We start from the raw sequence: 25,054 nt of genomic DNA on the forward strand, positions 1-25,054 counted from the left end.
GAGAATTTCCCAACTTAGTGGTGAGGGACAAAACAATAGATCATCTGTTCAATAGAAAACAAGGTGAAAAGGGATAAAACGAGAATAAAATCCTAACTTCCCCTTCAAAGAAAGCAAAGAAGAGACAAAAGAAACATTAAAAAAGGAAGATTCAATTAGCAAGGAAGGGAGAAAGGAGAGAAATCCAAGTGGGATTCTCTATGAAGGAAAAGAACGTGATGAAAGTTTAGATCATAATCTATAAATAGCCTTTTATTTTATAAATCCTTCATGTGGTGCATAGATTACACAGTAAGCCTCCCTTGTCCTTAAAATGTACAGTCTCACAGCACATTCCTTTTAAGGCAATACCAAGCACAAAGAACTAGGTCTGGAAAATGACTTGGGCCTCTCTCTTTCAAAAACCAAGAAGAAAATTGATGAGGAGAGAATCTGGGAACATTGCACAAATTGTCAGGAGCGCACAGGAGGCATAACTCTTAGTTTTGTCTATGAAATATTTCAGAGAAATAGCATGTTCTACTTCTAATTTACCAGTGTGAGGGATAATTTTAATTACTATTCTGTAATGAAACTTTCAGCAAGTAACACAGAAGACCACTTTACCTGTCATTCTTCACAAACATGTCAGGTCCTGTGTGGTTTGTCTCTTCTCATCCCTTTGTTCTGATTTTCAATTCTATAATATGCTAGAGGTGATGGATGGGGGCTGAGGATGGAAAAACAGAGCATGTGAGAGGGTTGATATTTTACAGTTAATTCCTTGATATGTTTTGTTGTATTTTCAAGAGCTCCTTTCCATAATATTTCCAAACACTTGAAATAAAGAAGCAGTCTTTCAAATCCTATACCAAACATAATATTCTCATCCAATTTTTTAGCAGGGCAAAGGGTTGGCAAATGTAACTACCATCATAGTTGGCACTTCTCTAGAATATTCTTTATTGCTAGGCATTACGATTTGTTTTTAAAAAGAAATGCTATTTATAAAGAGAAATTAAAATAGATTCTGACACGCCTGAGCTAGGGATGAATTGTACACGTCTGCATTCTTAGTTCTCTCTTCCCATTTGGCCTGGAGAACCGGAATGGCTGTGGAAAAAACATTCATCCATGGTTTGATGAACATGGCCAGTGGATTCCCCCTCTTGTCAGACAGGTTTCAATGCATTTAAAAATCTATGCCATCTTTTTTTAGGGAGATAAATATATCACATCTTCTTTTAGTTACTTGTCTTGAGAATCACTGTCTTCTGAAAATTTCTTCTTGCCAAAAAGATTACATAGAGTTTTGCATTTACTACTTCCCTTGGAAAGAAATGGGTAGCACTTTAAGGTACCCATTTCCCTGGTAGCTCAGCTGGTAAAGACTCCACCTGCAATGCAGGAGACCTTGGCTTGATTCCTGGGTCAGGAAGTTGCCCTGGAGAAGGGATAGGTGACTGACTCTAGTATTCATGGGCTTCCCTGGTGGCTCAGATGTTAAAGAATCTGCCCGCAATGTGGGAAACCTGGGTTAAATCCCTGGGTTGGGAAGATCCCCTGAAGGAGGGCATGGTAACCCATTCCAGTATTCTTGCCTGGAGAATTCCTATGGACAGAGTAGCCTGGAAGGCTACAGTCCATGGGGTCAAAAAAAGGCTGACAGGACTGAGCAACTAAGCACAGCACTTTTAGAATCATGTGTGTGTATGTGTATGTATATATATATATATATATATATATATATATATATATATATATATATATAAAATCTATACTCACCAAAACATTTTTTTCACTCTGAATATCTAAATATCACTGAGCTTTTAAAAATGTCAGTGGAAAAATGCTTTACTATAATAAACTAATGTGTGTCAGTAAGAGAAGTTGGAGAAGGAAATGGCAACCCACTCCAGTGTTCTTGCCTGGAGAATCCCAGGGACAGGGGAGCCTGGTGGATTGCCGTCTATGGGGTCGCACAGAGTCGGACACGACTGAAGCGACTTAGCAGCAGCAAGAGAAGTTGCATTTCTCCTATAGAGAGGACTATCTTCCTCCAATAGAGGACTAACTTTCCTCTTCTTCAGAATAAGAAAAGTCATTCATTTTGCCACTTTCTAAAAAAGTTCTTTCTAAATTCAATATCCCTACTTTCCTTGTCTAAATTTCTTTTGCTGACCATAAAAAATGTTGCTTTATACATTTCCAATTTTGGAATTTTTGTCATATGTCATATGCTCTCTATGGGAAATCTCATTCTGCACCATAATTTAAAATCTTTTCTTTGGATCAGTAGCTCCAAAATCTACACTTCCAGTCCAGAACTCACTCTTTAGCTTTAAAACATCCACTTGCTTGTTCAACATGTTCATAAAGAAGGTCGTTATTCAGTGAGAACCTAATCCAGACCAGCTCTCATTCTCAGCTTCCATCTCCTAATTAGCATATCACAATTGACCTGGGTATCATTGTTAACATCTTCTCTTTCAGAATTTCCTTTCATCCCTGCCTGACATGCTGCTGCTGAGTCGCTTCAGTCGTGTCCAACTCTGTGCGACCCCATAGACGGGCCACCCACCAGTCTCCCCCATCCCTGGGATTCTCTAGGCAAGAACACTGGAGTGAGTTGCCATTTCCTTCTGCCTGACATAGTGGCATCCAAAAATACATCATATCCTGCTAATGTTTCCTCTGATAGTTCTCTCAAAGTCATCTCATCATTGCCACTCCCACTATTGGTTCTATTACAGTGTCTTACCATCTCTTGCCTGGAGTTGCTTTTGGAGATAAGAAAAATTCATCATGCCCAGTAATGACCCATATTCCAAAAATTTCAAAATATGTCTATATACCTCCCTCATTTTGCCCTGATTATTATGGTCATTATGCAGAAAGTGGTCAAGAGGAGATGATCCATTTCCATAGAAGGTCATATCCATGATCAGTCTTTCTGAACTGTGTGGACCAGGACAAGGTGAGGGGGAAGCAGAGAGCTTCTGAAGTCAATGTTTTATGGGACCATTCCCACACTCAGCAATACCAGATGATAGTGAACAGTAGCATGCATGGAAGACCATCAAAACCTTGAGTACCATCCTCTTGTTCACTGGCTGTTGCATGATTTTCAAACTACGAATGGACTGGAAAACTGAAAGCCTGATACCTATTAGTAGCCAGTTGACAGACTGGACTAGAACAGCAACATAATAACCTGAGGAGGTATCAAAAATGGTGCAGTATCACTGATAATCCTGAAGGGAGGCCTAAGGTCAGATGTAGCTAATCTGCCAGGAAGAGGCTTATAAACTGCTGGTTTATAGTTTCCCAAGTGGCAGAATAAACATCTAGGCTACTAGGCAACAGCCCAAGATTCATTAAAACTGTAACTAGGTTCACCAAGGACAATAATAGCTATAGCTATGAGAACTGTCTTGAGCTCTACCCTACTAAGAGAAACAACCGCAGACTCTGATCCTGGATAGTTGGCACTAAGGTAGAAAAGCCTCAACATTTCAGTGTACACCACCATATATCTGCTTTGCTGAATCATTCAATGAACCAGGCCTAGATATTCAGGGGAAATTCTGTGAATTCAGGTTTCCATTCAGCCAGAAGATTTTCTTTAGGCTCCACAGATGATAGGGAGATGGGTCAATACATATTTTGTGTGTCCCCCTAGCACTTCTCCAGATGTACCTCTTCTTGATCAGAAAAGTTCCCCTAGATTTTATGAACATTCACATCACCATCACATGAAAAATCAATTCAGTTATACTTTCAGCAATGGAGGTCATGACAATGCCACATTGAATTAACTCAAAGGATCTCACCTACAAGAGATCACTGTAACTTCTTTTCCCCACTGCAAACCTTGCCCAAAGCCTGTCAGTTGAATTTGGGTGTCCCTTTCCCCTCCTGGAGAAGGGAACAGTTACTGACTCCAGTATTCTTGCCTGGAGAATTCCATGGACAGAGGAGCCTGGCAGTCCATGGGGTCGCAAAGACACTACTGAGTGACTTTCACTTTCATTTCACTTCCCCCCTCATTGGACTATATAGGATAGTAATTTTTTGCCTACACCAAACAGAGCTGTAAAAGTCTGAGTCCTTACCCTCTCCAAAGCTCCCCAGATTACTAAAATGGGTATGCATGGACTTCAGTTCCTCTTCAGGATGGGGAAGCTTTTCGCCTTCCCCCCTAATTATCTTTCTTTTTAAGGTAGTTAAGTAAGGCTAGAGAAGGAGAGAAGGAATGTGCAGGGTGAGAGTTGGAGCTAGGCTATTATATAAAGCACATCTACTTTAGGTCTCTAGTGATATGGTGGCTGTTCATGGCTCAACCAAGCAAAATTCTAATGGTATTGGCCTACCAAAGACCTATATGGGGCAGAAAAGTCATCATTGCTGGCACCAATATTTCAGATTTAGGAACCCTTTGATTCAGCAGCCAAAGACAAATATATTTGAGACTATGGCCCTGAGAAGTGCATACATTGATTGACTTGGGCTTAACTCACATAGCAGTCTTATCTTTTTTTTTTTTTAAGGAATCTAGCTGAATCTACATTATATAGCAGTTTTTTGTTTGTTTGTTTGTTTGTTTGTTTTTCTTTAAAGGAATCTACCTTCATCTACATCATTCGCTATCCCATTGTCAAAGCCGTATATCTTAAGTTCACACCCAATTTCAATATAAAGGCTAGGGCAATTTTCTACAGTGTCAAGACTGACTGCAATAATTTATCTAAATGTCTTTAGATGTGCTTCTCATTCTCCAGTGGGTGAATTCTATAAACTCCACTGGAATTGTTAGCCCTATCAGGGCGGTAAGAGTCCAAAGTCCTGTCAATGCTTCACCTGGGGTTTCTCAAAGGATCTTTCAGAGAAATCTCCATAAGAGGGCCTTAGCTCCCTTATTGCAGCCATGAACCACTGCAACAAACAAACAAAAACAACAACAAAAATACCTTTTTGACCTTTTCCTGTAATCTTTGAATGGATTTAAGTTTGTCATAAGAGACTGTGGTTCGGGCTGACCTATGAGACTTCCAGCCACTGCATTATCCTAAACAAGCAGTTAAGTCTCCGGCCTCTCATTTCTTCATCTCTCAAGCAAACCAGCCAACATTCTAAAATTTGTCTGAGTCCTGCCCATGCTATTTAGGAATTTTCCTCTTTCGACCCAGTGTAGTGCACATTCTGTAGGTATTGGCTGAAATGGATTGGAATTACCTGCCTACTCAGGATGACTCTTAAGTGTTGTTGTCTTGGTGACAGTGGGGCAGACCTGAGACTGACTGCTGGATTATCCAGGAATCCTCACCCTCTGCCTTCAAAGCAGAGCTAGCAACAACAAGGGTACTATTTACACATCTGTTTCTGAACCTACCTCCTGGTACTCGGCCTACAACCACCTCCCTAACACTTCCTCACTCATAAGTAATAAAACAGTACCATTTACTGAAAGGCTGGCCATGCAATTTGATCTATATGTTTATTACTGATTCCTATGGACCTCCTTGAATACCATTAATTGCCTTGCAAGGCAATAATTTTTCCTCTTCCAGAAAGCATATCTTTGTCATTATCCTATATTCACCACCAAACTCTCAAGAACTGTGAAGGGTCTGAGCTTTACTTTACAGGGGAGATAACAAGTTAACTGGACACAGTTTTATGGATACTAGCAGTAGATGTGAGACTCCTTTTCCAATGTCAACGGACTTCATTACTCATAGCACAGAAACCAGCATGAAAGTCAGTATACATTATGCATAGTTTCTGAGCCCAAGTTCTTACAAAAGGGCCAGATGGTAATTGCACATGCAATAGGTTGCACTCCAGGAGATAAACTCTGAATGTAGGAACCCAAATCTTTTATAATGGGCAGTCATCATGCCTGACATTGCCCTGGAGAGAGACATTATTTTTATTATACAAGACAGGAAGCAAATCTCCCCCTTCCTCTGGAGGGAGATACCATCTCTATCTTCTAAAATTGTTTTCTGTGCAAACATCCTTAAAAAGATAATCTAGAACAAAGGGTTCTTCTTCCAAGACACCTAGAAACATGAAAGACCCATAGAGATTCTTTGTTACTTTCCCCTCTACACACTCAGGTACAGCCCAGGAACCAGATGCCAGATTCCAGGATTCAGTACATTTAGATCTATCCCATTTCACCATAGTTAACATAGTACTTAGATTTTAAACCTTTCCTTTGAGAGTTCCTGTTATATAGGGACATGTCCCAGTTCAAAAATCAAAGCATTCAAAGCAAAGTTATTTTGCACAAATTCCTTATTCACTTTTCTAGTTTTCTTACTTCCTATTTATACTCATACCCTTATCGTGGAAAATATTTCTTACTTGATAGATGATATTTCTAAATTTTAAATACTATTTTAATAAATGAAATAAATTTTATTTTATTAAGTTTATACCCAGTATGTTTAGAATATGACTAGGAAAAAAAATCTACTTTATTCTGGACAGGTATTTTAAAACCTAGAAAAGTATAGGCAGTACTCAAAGATGGAGATGATATTGTTAAGGTTATGAGCAAATAAAGATTTACACTCTGCATATGATTTAGTATTTGCTATTTCCCCTCAAATCTGAGAATTCCATTACAGAATGAAGTGGAGGAGGGAGGTATCCCCCTCATATTTCATTTATTTGATTAAGTTTTTACAGAGATAGGATTTCAATTCAATAACTCTGAGATATGTTGTTTTAGCCCCTTACCTTAATACCCTCAGTCAGGCTCCATATAAGATGTTTATACAAAGAGATGATGGAAAACCAGGGTTTTGGTATAAGATCAGAGTAAATGTTAGGATATCTATAGCAGAATATACTAATGGCTCAAATTAATTCATTTTAACAGGATGTACTTAAACTGAGTCTAGCTCAGTCAGAGAAAAATATGAGAAGTCCAAAATATATGCATATATCTAGCAGTGCACGATTACAAAAAATTCTTTATAAAATAAAGAATTGAAGAAAAGTCTCCCTTCATCATCCTAAAATTATATCATATTGTAATTTAGAGAATTAAAAACAATCCTAATGAGTTAATATCAATCACTTATCTTTTGTCAGGCTACCTATGAATAAGCTGCTCATTTACAGATTAAAATGGATCTAGAATAATCTTTGTTGTTACTCTCTTTTTAATTAAGTGTAACCACTTCTAAGATGTATAGATGACTTTGGAAATACTTAATATATCTTTAATGATGAGGAATCTCAGTACTTACTGACAGTGAGATGGAAGGTATTACATTTTACAACATAAAATTTGTTTTCTATTCCAGAATTCAAGTAATATGATAAGTAAGGCTTATGACATGTCCTTTAAAGACACAAGGAGAGAAAGCCATGCCATTTGCTTCTAATTTTAATTATTCTGGTGAGCAATAATTTTCCAGCTCCTTGTCAAAGAAGGAAGAATGGTAAATTAATATCTAACATACATATCCACCCAAGATCAGAATTCTTTAGCCTTCATGTAGAAACCACTGGATCATCAGAGAGTTTACCTACATTCCATGGAAAAAACTATTCAAACTCATGTCTGGATTACACAGGTGATCCCATCTGTCAGTTCTTTGAAATCCTTTCTGGTCTCTGGCCTTGTTGTTTTTCAGTTGCTAAGTCACGTCTGACTGTTTGCAGCTTCACGGAAAGCAGCATACCAGGCTTCCCTATCCTTCACTATGTTCCAGAGTTTGCTCAGATTCATGTTCACTGAGTCAGTAATGTTATCTAACGACCTCATCCTCTGCTGCCCCCTTCTCCTTTTGCCTTCTGTCTTTCATAGCATCAGGATCTTTTCCAGTGAGTTGGCTCTTATCATTAGGTGGCCAAGGTGTTGAGCTTCAGCTTCAGAAATAGTCCTTCCGATGAATATTCAGGGTTGATTTCCTTTAGGATTGACTGGTTTGATCTTTTTGCAGTCCATGTCTCTGGGCTTATTTGTTCTCTATTTTCAACGAGTTTTCTGGTAAGACAGCACTAGTCAAGGTGAACTGGGAATCAGAGTGTTACCAACTTGTTTGTGATACTTTCTCACCTGGCTCTCTGCAGAGCTCTAATAACAAGAGGAGGTGCTATTGGTCTGTTAATAATTAATAGCACCCAGTGCAAATGAAGCACTTCTGTCATAGGGCTTCATCAGTAAGGTCATGATACAACAGGGGCTGCAGGTTCTGTAAGCGTAAGTGGTATTTGCATATGTCAGAACAGACTGTGCATGCTAACAGCACAAACACTTCACATCTGCTTCTGTTTACTCCCTTGCTAACACCCCAAAGTACAGAAGTCCTGTGTTAATTGCTCAGTTACATACTGACTGTTGATGTGTTCTCCACAGAGCTTTTCCTAAGTGCACTGTTGCAAATAAACTGCTAATAACTTTGCTTACTCCAGGCACCCTTTCAAGGAAATCTACAACAGAGATACACACACATACACACAAAGAGATTAATGATTCCTCTATTTAGCAATGTGTCTTGTGACTAGGTTTGCATAAAAGCAGTATCAATTAAGTAGCAATTATCTGCAAAGTGGGAAAAAAAGAGGGAAGATATAAATAAGCAATGAGTGTGATGCTAAAATCTCTGAGAATAACTAAAATTGAGCTCTGAGGCAACGGCACCGACTAGTGAAATTTTTTCCCCATATTCTCTTATACCTGAAACCCACAAAACCCCTGTGAAATCCTGAACAAGTGCAGGCACTTAAGTTCTTAGGTGATTCTTTTATGCTTTATTTTCAAGGTGACCACTATTTTGAAAGAGCAAAGAAACAAGGGAAAACAGAGTTGTATCTAAACACTACTAACACTGGGATGACACGGAGGGATGGGATGGGGAGGGGGGTGGGAAGAGGGTTCAGGATGGGGAACACGTGTAAACTCATGGCTGAGTCATATCAATGTATGGCAGAAACCACTACAGTAGTGTAAAGTAATTAGCCTCCAACTAAAATAAATAAATTTAAAAAATAAATAAATAAAAGAAAAAGAGAGAGAAAGAGAGGAATGATTGATCCTATAAATGTTTATTCTGTGAAAGGACTCAACTAAAAGATATTATATTTTCTAATCATCTTAATAACAGAAGTCAGCACTGTGTTCCAATTTATCCCTCTATTTTTTGTCAAGCAATGTACCTCGTAAGACTTATGTGGAAAACTCTACATTATTTGCCAATAAAGAAAAAGAACAAATGGGGTTATGAGGCAATGCAAAGTGTAAAAGATCAATTTTTCTTTACTAACTTTGGCTTGTAACAGCCAGTTAGGTTCTTTCAGCTCTGGGTCCCCTTAGGAGATAATCAGAAAGGCAGAGACCATGGTGGCATCCTTTTGGTGTTGGTCTTTATCAACAAGGATGGTTTTGACCTCAGTCTCTTCTATTAACAACAAAGGACTGGACAGAATATGAATTAGAGAAGTTGGTAAATGTTTTAAGGTTTCTTCAGAGGATCTGGAGCCCAGTAATTCCTTTGATTAGTCAGGGCTCAATGACTATTATAGGTCAAAAGTGTGGGTTTTTTTTTAATTTTCTTACTTATAATGATCATACTTTCCTGATCCTAAATGATGACATTTAGTTTGACAAAATACATGGAGAAAGACAATTATAAGTGTGAAATGTATTGGCCAGAATACCATTAGGCTAATATAATAAAAAGACCTCACAAAACAGAAGTTTACAGAACAAGGAAGAATGTTTCACTGTAATATTCCAATCCATAGCTTCTGTCTGTTGAGTTGCTCTACCTCATTTGGTAAGTTATGGGCTTTGGTGGCCAAGAATGTGCATCACCCAGATTTTCTTAAAAGAAAACCTGCCGTAAGACTAGCTGCTGCATGTTCAGATGTTCCAAGACATTCTTGTTGAGGCCATACTAGCTCCTAGGCTACTTCCAGCCAAAGACTAAGTGTGGCAGGGTTGTCAGAGTCAGGCCATCTTTGCCGTGGTGATGCAAGATTTCTAGTGGTAAATTTTGTTTAAGGAGTCCACATTGGCTGGGCTGACACTTCTCGGAGATGCTTTGCAGTCTGGAACATACCCTGCCTATCCTTATTCCCTCTTGCTCTCCTTTCACAGGTGTCAGAACTGCACTGAGGCCCAAAGGCTCTCCCTGCTTCTTCTTCTCGCTCTCCACTGGTATTAATACCTTTCACATATATTCCCTCCAATATTTGCCATAAGTTCAAGCTCATTTAGATGCATTATTTTCTTGCAACTGAAAAGTTTTAAACACCTGCAAGTACCCATTCTCTTATCTGAAACCCTTTGGGCCAAATGGTTTTCTGAATTCATAATGTAGTACATCTACCTTGTATTATATACTGACTCCATTTGGAGTATTACAGAGAGACTATGCAGTGAAATCCAAACACATATACAAAGTGCAATAAGTAGAGGCTATAGATGATCTCTCATAGATACAGGTCACTTTTTTTGCCACTAAATAAGTCTAGATCAGAATGGGAATGGTCTATAAATAAATTATAAGAAAAAAGATGTTTGGTTTTAAGAGCTTGAAAAAAGGTGTTTGGATTTCAGAATTGTGAACCTATATCATTTGTACTATTGTTAAGAGTTATTTTACTATCAGATTCATAATTTCTTCCATCTTACTTTATTGAGCTATTAGAATCCAATCCAATAGTCCTCAAGCTTCAACAACAACAAAGATCTCCTGGCAGCAATTTTCAACTCTCAAATTTTCATTCAGTAAGTCTAAGGTAGGGCCTGAGAATCTGTAATTTTAACAATCTAGGTAACCCCTATCACTGCCGTGATTGTGATGCAGAAAGTCTTGGAATGAAAATATTGTTCTAAACTTTAGTTTACCTTTCACTGTGGTAAACTATTATTGTCCTTAACTCCAAGTTTAATCTCCTGGATTTTGAGTCTTTTTTTTTTTTTTTAAACATCATATCAGATCAGATCAGATCAGCCGCTCAGTCGTGTCCGACTCTTTGCGACCCCATGAATCGCAGCACACCAGGCCTCCCTGTCCATTACCAACTCCCGGAGTTCACTGAGACTCACTTCCATCGAGTCAGTGATGCCATCCAGCCATCTCATCCTCCGTCGTCCCCTTCTCCTCCTGCCCCCAATCCCTCCCAGCATCAGAATCTTTTCCAATGAATCAACTCTTCACATGAGGTGGCCAAAGTACTGGAGTTTCAGCTTTAGCATCATTCCCTCCAAAGAAATCCCAGGGCTCATCTCCTTCAGAATGGACTGGTTGGATCTCCTTGCAGTCCAAGGGACTCTCAAGAGTCTTTTCCAACACCACAGTTCAAAAGCATCAATTCTTCGGTGCTCAGCCTTCTTCACAGTCCAACTCTCATATCCATACATGACCACAGGAAAAACCATAGCTTTGACTAGATGAACCTTTGTTGGCAAAGTAATGTCTCTGCTTTTGAATATGCTATCTAGGTTGGTCATAACTTTCCTTCCAAGGAGTAAGCATCTTTTAATTTCATGGCTGCAGTCACCATGTGTAGTGATTTTGGAGCCCAGAAAAATAAAGTCTGACACTGTTTCCACTGTTTCCCCATCTATTTCCCATGAAGTGGTGGGACCAGATGCTATGATCTTCATTTTCTGAATGTTGAGCTTTAAGCCAACTTTTTCACTCTCCACTTTCACTTTCATCAAGAGGCTTTTGAGTTCCTCTTCACTTTCTGCCATAAGGGTGGTGTCATCTTCATATCTGAGGTTATTGATATTTCTCCCAGCAATCTTGATTCCAGTTTGTGTTTCTTCCAGTCCAGCGTTTCTCATGATGTACTCTGCATAGAAGTTAAATAAACAGGGTGACAATATACAGCCTTGATGAACTCCTTTTACTATTTGGAACCAGTCTGTTGTTCCATGTCCAGTTCTAACTGTTGCTTCCTGACCTGCATACAAATTTCTCAAGAGGCAGATCAGATGGTCTGGTATTCCCATCTCTTTCAGAATTTCCCACAGTTTATTGTGATCCACACAGTCAAAGGCTTTGGCATAGTTAATAAAGCAGAAAAGATGTTTTTCTGGAACTCTCTTGCTTTTTCTATGATCCAGTGGATGTTGGCAATTTGATCTCTGGTTCCTCTTCCTTTTCTAAAACCAGCTTGAACATCAGGAAGTTCACGGTTCACATATTGCTGAAGCTTGGCTTGGAGAATTTTGAGCATTACTTTACTAGCGTGTGAGATGAGTGCAATTGTGCGGTAGTTTGAGCATTCTTTGGCTTTGCCTTTCTTTGGGATTGGAATGAAAACTGACCTTTTCCAGTCCTGTGTTTTTAAACATAGAAACAGCTAATTCATTCTCTTGTTTTCCTTTCTGAGTCTGGCTAATTTTGCAGACAAGTCATATAGCCATTGCTGCTACTGCTAAGTCACTTCAGTTGTGTCCAACTCTGTGGGACCCCAGAGACAGCAGCCCACCAGGCTCCCCCGTCCCTGGGATTCTCAAGGTAAGAACATTGGAGTGGGTTGCCATTTCCTTCTCCAATGCGTGAAAGTGAAAAGTGAAAGTGAAGTCGCTCAGTCGTGTCTGACTCTAGGGACCCCATGGACTGCAGCCTACCAGGCTTCTCTGTCCATAGGATTTTCCAGGCAAAAATACTGGAGTGGGGTGCCATTGCCAACTATTAGGAGAAGAAAATGGCAACCCACTCTAGTATTCTTGCCTAGAGAATCCTGTGGACAGAGGAGCCCGGTAGGCTACTGTCCATAGGGTCACACAGAGTTGGACATGACTGAAGCGACTTAGCAGCAGCAGCAGCAGCATATAGCCATTGGCTTCCTAGAATAATATTAACTTCACCAGTAACTCTTCAGGGATGTTTATCTTGCAATGGCCAGACTTAGCTTTTTGAACTCAAATAGAGCTGAATAGTTTCCACTTATCTTTGAGTTTCTGTCTCAAGAGTATCAGCTTGAACTTAAAAAGTTGTTCAAGGAGGGCCCTGTTCCCATTATACTTGGAGTTATAGGTAGAAAAACTTTAGATACACTGTAATGGGTAAATGAGTCCACAACAGGTACAGCAGGACAATTGGCAAGAAATGAGTTTCTAAGTGTCCTCTCAACTCAGGACTACTTTTCGCTTGGTTTTCTTACAGGACCAATTTTTTTTGAAGGAGTAAAACAGTTATATTTCTAAACTTTCCTTTCCAAAGATATTTCTGATTTCTACTTTAAGCTGAGTGTTCTTCCTGAAACTGGAGTTTAATCAAGTCTGGAAGTGATATGTTAAGAGGCAAAGTTAAGGGGGTGTGGAAAAAAACAATGTTTGTAAAGGGATCTGGGTTTTTATTTGGGCAATATATTTTCTGCAAACAAATGTTTGCTCCCCTCTTAATACGAATTTAAAATATTTTGTTAAGCACAGTTTGAATGCTCATTAACACTAATATTAATAAGGGAAAACACAAGAAAAGTCAAGTCTAATAGCATCCTTTAGAACTACTTAAATACCATCATCTACAGGTTCACAATTATCAAACTGAAGAATATGACATTTTGCTAGGATTTAACTGGACTTAGAGGTTAAATGTAGTGTATATCCCTGGGGAAACAATTTTAAGGAAATGTTAGAAAAAACTAGTAATTTTTATGCTAAAATAAACACAGGCACTATGGCACAGAATATGAAGTTTGTGTGCTTTAATTAGTAAAACACATGCCTGTTAAGAAATATCATAAATAAAAATGCCTCTTTAGTCCAAGATCTCATATCCTACAGAGGTCTGTCTTCTTTCTCAGTGATTCAGGGTAAGTTGGTGGGAAAGTTTAGAAAACACTGCAGTTGATTGTGACATGTGTGGTTAGGTATTTCCTGTAAAGAGTGTAAACGTGCCTACTTTGTTATTCTAGTGCCTGCTCTTGAATTCTCCATCTCAATTTGCAATATATATGGAGTTGAAAACTGTATGAAAATTGTGTGTTTTAGTTATGCTACCAAGGATATGCAACAGGATGTTAAAACTGAACTATTTCTGACTCTGTTTTGGCTAAAGCCCCAAGACAACATTTGCCAACTATTCTACATTCTAAAGTTAGACCACCTATGAAGGACTTGCAAAGAAATGGAGGAAATCAAGAAGAAACTCACAAGGCCCTTTTCCTCCTTCAGGTAAAAACCTATAGGAGTCAATAGGCATCAGGAGAGGCCCTGAATTTAGATGTCTGGGCATTTTAATTGCTGAAATGAAACTTTCTTTTTGTGACTAGATGTGATCAGAAGACTTTTTCTTGCCTATGAGTGACCAAAGAGTCATAGTATTTCCGTTCGATTTCATCTGTGTAGCAGAGAAAATAACCCTAGAAAGTGGGTTTTAATGAGCATTAAAAAAATAAAGTTTTTTAGTACTACCTGCGACTAGGACGTGAATTAGGAAAAAAAGAAGCCATATAAGGTAACACTTAGAGATGTCTAACAATTCTTTTTTTTCTTGTGTCTGCTTACATTTATGAATCTTGTTTCCATCAAAACTGGACTTTTCCTTTCAACTTTATATTACATTCTCTGCTTCCCTCTGCTACATGAACTCTTTCCCCATTCAATGCTGCTCTTGGTGTTCATTTACATATTGGGATGTTATTGACCTACTTGGCCTCCCAGGTGACCCAGTGGTAAAGAATCCGTTTGCCAATGCGGGAGACATGGGTTTGATCCCTGGGTCAGGAAGATCCCCTGGAGTAGGAAATGGCAACTCACTCCAGTATTCTTGCCTGGAAAATTCCATGGACAGAGGAGCCATACAGGCTATAGTCCATACGGTCGCAAATAATCACACAACAATTGAGTCCCCACACGCACATTGCAGTCCTATCTTTTACATGGTCTGTATTCTCCCATATGATGATGCTGGGATGGATGATTTTCTGATTTCATGGCTGCTGCTGCTGCTGCCAAGTCGCTTCAGTCGTGTCCGACTCTGTGCGACCCCATAGACGGCAGCCCACCAGGCTCCCCCGTCCATGGGATTTTCCAGGCAAGAGTACTGGAGTGGGGTGCCATTGCCTTCTCTGGATTTCATGGCGAGTGTCTCCTAATTTCCAGAAACACTTAAACAGGCTAAAATCAGAAAATTACATTCTAAGAAAATATGGTAAATAAGTAGCAGTTATAACTTCTCTAAAAAGTGCCTATCACTTGGCCTACAAATTCCTGACCTACTTACCAGTTTATCTAACCAGGAGGAATAGACAGGAATCCAGGTTATATAAATTGACCCAATCCTATATTATTATGAGATCTCAGACTTCCAGATCACAGGACTTTTTCCAAAGTGAGCAAAGAAAGGATTCATTTTATCATCAGAGAAAATATTTTAAGAATCTTTTTAAGTATATGAAAATTATTTTAAAAATTCACTAAAACCAGAGACATAAATTCACATTGAGATATTTGCTAAAGGTCAAATATCAAATACTGAGAGGTGTTAAAAAATGATATTAAGAAGTCACTAATAATAGATACAAATATGAACAGATATTTATGAGGCACCAAATGTGCCCCATAAAGGCATTGTGCTGGTTCTGGCCATATCCTGGTAAATAATGGATAATTCCTGATCTCCATGTACTCACAGAAGTAGAAAAGAAAACATGCCTAAGTAAATTACTATTTAGAATCATGCATATGATAAGAGGATCTGTGAAAGATAAAGTGACAGATGACTGCAGGAAAGAGGGTTATCTCTGTTAAGAAATCAGGGGGTCCTTCTGGTCAAAGGTCAAGTCAACAGTCTTGAAGAGTAGCCCTGGAGATGATAGGAACGTACAACTGAGAAGCAGAAAAGAGGGATACACACATGCAAAGCAGCCTAGTGTACTCAGGGACAACCTAGTAGGCTGGCAAAGCTGCAACGTTAAATGTACCTGAATAGAAGTGATTGCAAAGAAGGCTAGCATGGTGGGAAGGAGCAGGGGATAAAAGGGCTTTGCTAAGAAACTTCATCTTGAGAGCAATGGGACATCAGTCAAGGATTTTATGCCAATGAGAGAGAGATGAGGAGATGAGCACTTTAGAAGAATTCATCTGGTGCAAAATAAGACATGAAGTAGAGGATGGGGGAATCTGTAAACAAAAAGAAACCAGATTTCTAGTGGCAGAGGAAGTAGAGAGTGGAGAGAAAGAGTGAGGATGACATTTTAGAGGTAGAGCACTCAGGAAAGGAGACAGTGAGTGAAAGAAGAGAGAGAAAAGGAAAGGGGAGGGGGGGAAGGTGTGCAAACAAGAAAGGAGATTGGAAATGATAATGCAATTAAAGAAATAACTTGCCCCAAATTTTGAAATCTGGATACAGCAGGCAGAATAATGCCTCCCCTGCCCCACTCTGAGATCCCACCCTAATCTCTGGAACCTGCAAATATGTTCCCTTATTTGGCAAAAGGGACTTAGTTAATGTGATTAAATTAAGCATTTTTAAAAGGGGGGTGGGATTTTCCTGGATTATCCAGGTGGACCGACTGTAATCACAATGTAGTCATTTTAAAGTTTTTTCCTGATAGTTCCAACATCTGGGTCTGGTTCTGTTGCCTTCTTAATGTCTTAACCATGTTTTTATTTTTTAATTTTCTTGCTCATTTGTGTATCATTTTTTAAAATCGAATTCCAAACACTGTGTATAAAAGAATAGGAGAGAATCAGATAAATAGCATCCATGGTCAAAATGTGTTCATCTCTTCTTTTACCAGGGTGTTAATGTAGACCCAGTTCAATGTAGTGAGCAGTTTGCCTGGATTTCGTTGCACAGGCTTCATATTTTTCCTGTAGCAGACACACATGCTCTTGTGTTCAGTTAGAAGTTGGGGTGCCAGAAAGTTTTCCTGCTCCATATACAGTTCTCAAGGGGACCTGCACACCTGTGCCACCTGTTTCTCTCCTCACTCTTGCCCCTCCCAAAACATTGATTGTTGCTTGTTATTCAAGTAACACGTGTATGATTCTGTGGGGGCAGAGGTGGTTCCTCTTGTCCTCTATCTTCAGGACTGTGTACCAGAAACGAAAGGGTGGGGCTGCTCCCATGTTACAGCTCCTCTTCCAGTGGATGACAATGCCTTCTTTAGTCCATTTGGGCTGCTGTATAACAAAACACTATAAACTGGGCGGCTTACAAACAATAGATATCTGTTTCTCAGAGTTCTGGAGGCTGGGAAGTCCAAGATCAAGGTGCCTGCAGATTTAGAGTCTTGTCAGGAACTGGTTTCTGTTTCATAAATGGTTGTTTCAAAAAAAAAATGTCATTTTGTGTATCCTCAAAAGGGGGAAGGGCAAGTGAGGCCTCTGGAGTCCCTGTTATCAGGGCACTAGTTCTATTTATGAGGGATCCACCTTAATAATCTACTCATATCCCAATTACATTGGGGATAAGAATTTCAATGTATAAATTTGGGTGGGGGGTGAGGGACACAAACATTCAGTCTCTAGTATCTTCCAAAACAGCTTAGGCTCTAGAAGGGCAGGCAGATTTCCCTCCTTGTCTCTGGCAGCCCACTGTGTCTTCTATCTCTGGTGCATTTGGCAAGTATAAATTTCCTGGCTCTCCCTAGTGTCCTTGCTGCTGCTGCTGCTGCTAAGTCGCTTCAGTCGTGTCCGACTCTGTGCGACCCTAGAGACGGCAGCCCACCCATCCCTGTGATTCTCCAGGCAAGAACACTGGAGTGGGTTGCCATTTCCTTCTCCAATGCATGAAAGTGAAAAGTGAAAGTGAAGTCGTGCGGTCGTGTCCGACTCTTAGCGACCCCGTGGACTGCAGCCTACCAGGCTCCTACGTCCATGGGATTTTCCAGGCAGGAGTACTGGAGTGGGGTGCCATTGCCTTCTCCACTAGTGTCCTTAGATATCTCTTTTATATCTGTGCAGGACACCGGAGAATGAGATTATTTCTGCTTCTCTCCACCATCAGATGAATTTTCTCAAGATCTCTGCAGGATGGTCGGGGAGGAATCAGGTGTTCTATCCTCTTTACACTCAGAAGCAGCTGATATTTCCCTGGAACAGGGAACCAAGAGATTTTCCTGTCCTTGCCTATCAATAGACCACTGGGTTTTTAAGTAGTATATAGCACTTTACATGGTACTGGTCTGAACTGGTCTGAATCCTGTCAGTTGGTCCCACCTAGGTCTAACGGGGAGACCTGGAAATGTAGTTTTCTGTGTATACAGTCAGAGAAGGCAATGGCACCCCACTCCAGTATTCTTGCCTGGAAAATCCCATAGATGGAGGAGCCTGGCAGGCTACAGTCCATGGGGTGCGAAGAGTCGGACACGACTGAGCGACTTCACTTTCACTTTTTACTTTCCTGCATTGGAGAAGGAAATGGCAACCCACTCCAGTGTTCTTGCCTGGAGAATCCCAGGGACAGGGGAGCCTGGTGGGCTGCCATCTATGGGGTCACACAGAGTTGGACACGACTGAAGCGACTTAGCATAAGCAGTGTACACAGTAAGAAAGTAAAGCAGTGTATAAGCACATGGCATTGTCTCTGCTTTACCATGATAATGGGAAAGGGACTCAACTTAGCATTCCCTATAATTTCAATCAATCTCCTTAGCTTTGTAATCATGACTCTTGAAAAATTGAACTTCTGTCTATGTCTCCAGCTTTAGTTTCCCCACATTCCACACATATGCTGAGGTGCAGGCTAACTATTTGCACTTTTCTTAAATGCTGTGCTCTCTCTCAAGCATTCTCTTTGCATGTGCTTTTCCCCTTTTCTTCACTGAGTTCCCCCTTTTACATTGTTAACTCCAGAGAATTTTCTCTGGACTTTCTTCTGTCACTGTAGAAATCCTACATTTTTCTATTATAGCAGTTATCAATCTGTATTATGATTGATTATAAATTCTTTGAATATAGGACAGAAAAGTGCAAAGACATGAGGATGGATAGCAGATTTCATTTTCATTCATGATGCTATAGCTGTTCCAGTGGTCGGGAAGCAGTCTGAATACTCCACTGACTACAATGTTTACTCAATTCCTGTGTTTCTGCTGTCCCCTCTGTCTCCTTTTGCATACGTGCGTGCTAAGTCGCTTCAGTCATGTCCAGCTCTTTGCGACCCTATGGACTGTAGCTCACCAGGTTCCTTTGTCCATGAGATTCTCCAGGCAAGAATACTGGAGTAGGTTGCTGTGCCCTCCTCCAGGGGATCTTCCTGATCCAAGAATCGAATCCATGTTTCTGACATCTCCAGCATTGGCAGGTGGGTTCTTTGCCACTAGTGCCACTTGGGAAGCTCTCTTTTGTATACTCTGCTACTCATTAAATGGTTTTTAAAAATATAACTCAAACTATTTAAAAAGGAATATTTTAATAACATATAATAGTTAACACATTGATAATTTTTATTCTAAGTATTTTGATATATCAATTCATTTAAATTTCAAAACAATCTTATGACTGTGGTATTATTATAATCCCTATTTAATAAATGAAAGAAAGGGATGCTAACAAGCAAACAAAATTAGGAAGCTCCTTCTCTTGTCCTCTTGGCTTCTGGTTTCTCTCTAGTTTTCTCTGTTGGAAGAAACCACCAGGAAGCCAACTGGCAAAGAAGAAACGTAGCTTGCAGACAAAATGAAAAGAGGTTGGATTTACTAATCTAAAATCTCAGAGAAAGGACCTTACAAAACTGGGACTCAAAGTACTGAGCAGAAAGTATTAGCCATCTAGAGCTGGTAGCAATCTTGTCATCACTAAGCAGACTACAGAAGGGTACATTTGAAGCTGAGAAACAATAGTTTAATAACTAACACAGTGGCTTATGTGTGCAGAACCTACTAGAATGTGCTTCTGCATTTGGGGGTCCTGTCATGATTCTGAATTTAGGGGTGCTATTACGATTCTCACCAAGAGTTTGTATTATCTGCAACAGATACCTGAGTTGTTTGTCTGAAACACTTCTGAGAAATTTAAAGTCTTAATTTTGCTCCTTAAAACAACTAATAAGTTTTATTTTACTAATTTATCAAAGCTTCTTCTGGATATCTTCTCTGACTCCTATACGGAACCTGTTTTTACCTGTTAAACCACAGACAGGACAAACTCCACAAATGAAAATGGTGCAGCTGTAAAGCAGGCTCACTGATGACACTTATAGGCAGAAAGTAAACAAAACTCATGTAGTCTCCCTGAGTCTCACTGTCCAACGGAGAGTTGTTCTTGGCCTGGTGGGGCTGGATGTACAATGGGGGTACAGGCCGTTGTACCTTCCTTACACATATGCAGCTCTACATTTTTATGGAGAAGTTAAGGAGGAGGCAAGAAGGATCACCAGACTGACAGCCTAATAATGATGTCTCTGTCAACCAAAGTCCAGTCAGGCAATAGAAACTATACCAGTTATTTGAGCAGAGGAATCTAGTATAAAGAATTACTAACTTGGTATAAACTTGTTAACTATGTAATCTGTAGGTTAAAGGGAACTCTAGTCACTGGCTCGCTTCTGCTGGATTATTTGCTAAAGGGGAGAAGGGGAATGGTTGAAATCATCACAATTTAGAAAAGGAGGTTCAACCATTGGAATTTAGACAACAGAGCAGGATCCCCACAACCTGGGACCCAGACCACTGAGGAGGAGGTGTCATACTGGTGGTAGTGCTGTCTCATGGTGGGGGAGGGGATATCACAATGAATCTGGCTTTGTAAGTGTTTGAAAATCTATAAACCATGGAAAGAATCTTCTTATGGAAAGAATAACCATTGCCAGGATGAGAAGTCCTGGTACCATTGCTAGGATGGTGCTCAGAGAAACAGGAAGCATAAAGAAAACAAACCAGGAGAGACTTCTTCCTCCTTTTTTATCATAGAAGAATTCCTCTAGTGTTTTCTGTTACATAGCCTAATAGCCTTCACTATGGACAGAGATACAGAAATGTGCTTTGCAGAGCCTCAGCACTGGCATCACAAAGCCAAGTGTAGAATAGTGAGTTTAGCACTAAGAGAAAACAGCTTATAAGGGGCACAAATGGAAATGAGAAGGTCTTGGACTCTGTTTGGAGGAAGGGGCTTGCTAAAGAGAAGACCTTTCTAATTCTTGTTGTAATTCAGTGACTTGATGAGTTTTCCCACAAGCTTCAGTTTCAACTGGACACTGAGCAGTCCTTCCTGACGAGCCAGCTAGTCTGGAGGATAGCAGAGGGGCGTCATTCATAGATAGAGGGATCCATCTCCTTAATGCTTTTGTAAATTTTGAAAATCTTAAGAGTGGGATGGTAAAAAATGTACTCTCTAAAATGCCAAGGAGTGTTCCTAGGAGAGGAAGCTTATCCTGAGATGCAGAAATTGCAAGACCTGGGTAACTCTTTGGCACACAGTGGTCTCAGTGGGTGGTATGATTGTGCATCTGAATTGTCTTTGGACACTGGGTCAAGAGATCTCTCTGGTAAAAGGGTCTTTAAGAAACAAAGATAGCTCAAAATTTTTTTAAGTAGTTCACATGATTAAAGTAGTCTATTGAAAAGATTTATCTAGCAGTGACATATTAGATGAAAAGGAGGAGTGAGAATACGGAGACAGGAAGCCCAGTTAAGACACCTAAGCCTATGATCTGACCTGTGGTTATGACTGGGGAGCTAGGAAGACAGAAACATAAATACCATACAAGAGGAAAAGGAGAACCAAGTAAAATTATAGCACATGAAACTTATCACATCATTTTATAGCCTGTTGTTAATATGTCCATCTTCTTTGCTAGATTCTGAGCAACAGGTTTACAAAAACATTTTCTCACTAATCACTGTTATGGGATGAGGAGGGAGAGAAACACTAATGGAATAGTTGTAACATTGTCAAAAACCAAGAGCAAGACTTGTCTGAGAGCAGCTTAGTGAGGAGAGTACCCTCGCTGGAGATTTGGGGCAGGCTGCCAAAATACTGTGTGAGTGGTGCTGGCAGCTGCTGGACAGTAACCTGAGCGATACTGGCAGGCTCAACCTAGAGCAATCGGGAAAGTCGTGGAGTCCAGTGTCATCAGCATGTCATGCAATAATAGCTGAGTCTATGAGGCCGTCAAGTAGATAGAGAGGGGCACACATTTCTTCAGTGCCTCTAGTGGTGGCCAAAGAGAAGGCATCTATAAACTCCATGATCCTGTTTGTGGAAGGGACCACCTCAGGGATAGCACAATTACAGTGATGATGATGATGATAATGTAGCACCTAAATGCTAAGTTCCTTCCATGAGCCAGGAGCTAAATATTACACATATGTACCTTATGTAATCCTTATAGGTGACTGTAAAGTATATATCATATTTTACTCTACAAATTATGGAACCTAGATTTAGTAAATTAAGTTAGTCAAGATTATATGGAAATAAATGGAAGACCCAAGTGTGCTGTTTCAAGACTATGATGTGAACTCTTGTGTTTTGTAAAGAGGCTCTGGACCAAGCATGACTTTTATTACCACAATCACTCCTGTGTTTGCTCACCGTTTGCTCCTAGGCTTTTGAGAGTTCTCTCTAATAGCTTGTAATGATGGAGCAGGCTTAATTAAACCCAAATTTCTAAATATGCTTGAAACTGTAGTGAAAAATAACATTTTATAACTTGTCAGAAAAATTACCATAGGTATTTTAGATCAAGTGTAATTAAACCCAAATTCCTAAATATATTTGGACCTGTAGTGAAAAATAATGTTCTATAATTTGTCAGAGAAATTACTACAGGTATTTTAGAATCTAATAAATTATTAGATGAAATGAAAATAAGTTATCATTGTTTGGTTTTATAATGCAGATATGAGTTATGTAAAATTGTGAATTGCAAATACTTGAAAAGAATGACACTTGTACCTTACAGAGAAAAGAAATTGGACACAAGTTGGAAAATAGCTTTGGCCTCTTTCTTTTGACCTCATAATCACTTGTGACCCTGGGGTAGCACTAAGCCTTCAAATATAAACTGATTTTCTCTGGTGTCTGATTGCAAGTTGTAGGCTTTCATTATGAATATGGCATTGAACATACCATTTCTTATCATTATCTGTCAAGAAGAAAAAGCAATGGGAGGATTAAGGAGGTCCTTAATGGATAGCTTAACACTGATGATAATTTATCAGATTTTCTATGTGCAACATTCCACACACTGCAAAGGTGTTGCCATAAGACCCTGAAAAACAGACATGGGAAAAATTCTGAATAGTGATAGGGAACTTATCACTCAACATAATATATAAGTGGCATTTAAAGTTCAGAACCAACAAACCACTTTAACCATCATATAAAAGATCGAATGCCTTTCTTAATTGGATATTACATTCTTTCTCTCAAGTGGACCTCAGCCTACTTAAGAATTATAGAAATGATTCCCCTATAGCTTTGGAAACTTGGTATAAGATGGTAGAGAGAATAATGAGATAAATTGAGTTTCCAACTAATTTCCCTTTTTTACCTCTCTCTCTCTGTGTCTGCCTTTTTTTTTTTTTTTTCTTTTCTTTATCTTCTCAACCCTTGCTCCCTACAAGATTGTGTGACCTTGGACAAGAGTGACCTTGTGTCACTCTTGGCTTTAATTTTCTCCTTACTAAAGCTGAGGCAGTTGGATTTGTGCTTTATTTCTATGATTTCAACCATTTGATGATTTCCTCTCTTCATTTACCAATCTGCAAAGCTGAAATTGGTTAAAATTTAAAAAACAGTAGAGGAGCAAAAGAGAGAAAACAGAGTAAATATTGCTACTCTTTAGTTTAGAAAAGTATTTGTTATTTTAAGAAATATTTGCTTAAAATATAAAATATTTTATATAAATAAATATTATAATTATTATAAAAAAACACAAAGGTACTTGCTTGTAATTTTTTTTAACATTAAGTGGCTTCTCTCCTTTAACCATCTGTTCCTCTTTTATACTATAATACTCTCTTTGAGGATATTAATTTTTGTCATTTTAAAATCCCATTCTGATTGCTCTATTAATTCTGTTTCTTCAGGTGTAAATTCAGATCAGTGGCTTTATTGCTTTGCTGTTCATGATGCTGGTGCTTCTTAAATATTTGTGATTTGTGATTCTTGATCATGAAATCAAATTTTAAACTGCTATTCCCCACTAGATTGTCCATGTTAACTTAAATCTGCTGTAGATTTCTGTAGGTGTTTTTCTGTAGATTTCTGTAGGTGTAGATTTCTGTAGGTGTTCTGTAGGTCTTTATCTGGTTAAGAAGCTCCTGTTTATTCTTTGATTGCTAGAAATTTTTATCATGAATTGATTTTATGTACTGTTTTTAATATCACTGACAATATTTTTTATTTTTAGTTCTATTGATCATTTTCCCCAATCTTTCCTTCTTTCTAGCCTCTATTATACTTCTATTTAATTTCTATTTCTTCATTTCTTTTGTTAATCATTTTAAAATTCAGTACTCAGCAAAATATTGCTTAACTTTCTCTGTCTGTTATGACTGTGTTTTCAAGGTCCATTTATATGAGTGCAGCTGCTCTCCTTGTGAGGTGTTTGCAGGACACAGGGTCCCAGCTACTTGCAGTGGTTTAATGGCACGCTTCTATTTCAAGTGTTAATAGCTCATTCTTCAGTGCCCTGGGGCTGTGTCATGTCCAGTACCCTATTGCCCATTTATGGTATCAATTGCACATATATGGCTTTCAGTTTCAGCAGTAAAGAAATTACTGTATTAGCAGCATCTCACAGGGCTGGCTCATGTGCCCTTGCTGCAAAGGAATCTGGGAAAACAAGCACTGGGTAAATTCAGCCTCTTTTGTAAAAGGTGGTTTCTTCCAGCAAGAAAGCAAGGTTGATACACAACTGAGAGTCTCTAGCAGGTAAGCATATGAAAATATTCTGGAGATAAATTCATCAAAACAATGACACATAGTAGATTATGACTGATTTGAAATGTTTGTTCTACATTTTCTAAATTTTCAGGAATATGATCATGATATTTTCATAAATAATTCATTTAACTGAACAAAAAGTATCTTGGTTGAGCTACACCTAATAGTTTATAAAAACTCAAATTCTTCTTTTTCCTTTCCAAAGATAATGAGGTCACCCTGGCTGTCTCCTTCACAAGAGGG

At 39.1% G+C, this 25,054-nt stretch overlaps 1 long non-coding RNA gene across 1 annotated transcript in view; it reads right to left on the bottom strand.

Moving 5' to 3' along the window:
• Positions 1-381: 381 nt before the first annotated feature.
• LOC132345095 (uncharacterized) overlaps positions 382-25,054 on the bottom strand; it is a 99,539-nt gene continuing 74,866 nt past the window's right edge. Inside the window, exon 3 of the long non-coding RNA XR_009494223.1 lies at positions 382-709. This is a non-coding gene — a long non-coding RNA (uncharacterized lncRNA). The remainder of the gene's footprint in view (positions 710-25,054) is intronic.

Source organism: Bos taurus, chromosome 4 (assembly GCF_002263795.3).
Source record: "Bos taurus isolate L1 Dominette 01449 registration number 42190680 breed Hereford chromosome 4, ARS-UCD2.0, whole genome shotgun sequence".
Lineage (NCBI taxonomy): Eukaryota > Metazoa > Chordata > Mammalia > Artiodactyla > Bovidae > Bos > Bos taurus.